This window comes from Limulus polyphemus, unplaced genomic scaffold (genome assembly GCF_000517525.1).
Source record: "Limulus polyphemus unplaced genomic scaffold, Limulus_polyphemus-2.1.2 Scaffold3700, whole genome shotgun sequence".
Lineage (NCBI taxonomy): Eukaryota > Metazoa > Arthropoda > Merostomata > Xiphosura > Limulidae > Limulus > Limulus polyphemus.
In genome coordinates this window covers 105,922-107,243 of record NW_013669310.1, presented here as the reverse complement: position 1 = coordinate 107,243, position 1,322 = coordinate 105,922, and positions in this window count along the sequence as shown.

The following is a 1,322-nucleotide window of genomic DNA, read 5'->3' as shown; positions in this document are numbered from 1 at the left end:
CAAGGCCGTAACTTTGAATCAGCTGTGTTCCAAGAATGCTGCAAGTTGTTTGGCATCGGAAAGACCAGGACAACGCCACTACACCAACAGTCTGATGGGATGGTAGAAAAGTGCAACTGGACATTGGGACAGGAATTGGTCAAAGTTTTGTAATAGCTGCCAAGATGACTGGGATGTCTTACTCCCTCCACTATTGATGGCCTATAGGACAGCAGAGCATGAAACCACTGGATACACTCCAGCAAAGTTGATGTTTGGTCGGGAACTTCGGTTGCCAGTGGATCTGTTAACAGGACGCCCACCTTATGAAGAGCTGCCTGAGAATGTGTCAGAGTTTGTGAAAGTGTTATCAGAAAGGATGGATGATATTCACCATCAAGTGCGCTCAAACTTGAAAACGTCTGCTGATTCGATGAAGTTAACTTATGATCTACTGAAGTCAGCTTTGTACCAGGAGACAAGGTGTGGTTGTATAATCCCAGGAAGATCAAAGGGAAGTCTCCTAAGTTGTCTTCTCCATGGGAAGGCCCATATGACATAGTGGATCGTCTCTCAGACGTGTCTTTCGGAGAAAAATGTGGTAAGCGAGGTACGCCAAAAGTGGTGCATGCCAACAGGCTTTGGCATTATCATGGTCCAGGACATTTCAGTTGGGACGAAGTGAACAACAGAACAAATGACGCTGCTGAAAACGTGTTACCTGAAAAAGCCAACGTTGAAGAAGAAACTCTACTCAGTTTTGAGAAGAGAAACGGTGAAGCTCTTGATGAAGTTACTACCACTGATGTGACTGTTACCGATGATAGGACATTTCCTGATGAAGCAGATGAACCCCATATGAAGCAGAAGCCAACGAGACAGAGACCAGTATGGAAGAAGATACATCCCATAAAATTAAGAGACTTTGTTGAATTGTAATTTTGTGTTCGTAATTCTGTATATTTAATTAAGTTATTGTTAATTGTTATTGATCTAATGTAAGTGGCTATTGTTGCGAGGTCACGTGACTAGTATCACGCCACTTCTTTCTCGAACCCTCGTGAATTGTCAGGAGATTACTAGATTGGGGGTAATCTGGTACATATAAGATGGTCACAACGTGACGGGAAAACAGAGGTAATGAGTAATTGAATGTATGCGGATAAAATATTGTTGGCCATTTGAGACGTGAGTTATAGCGTTTTTATAGAGCATTGTTGAAATTAAGTGTATTGTGAAGTTGTGTTTGGAAAGAATAAATCAGTTTTATTTAAGAAAGGACTTGTGTCGCTAAAGTTTCGTCGGAACGAATCTACGGAAAATTAACTAACGAACAGAGACGT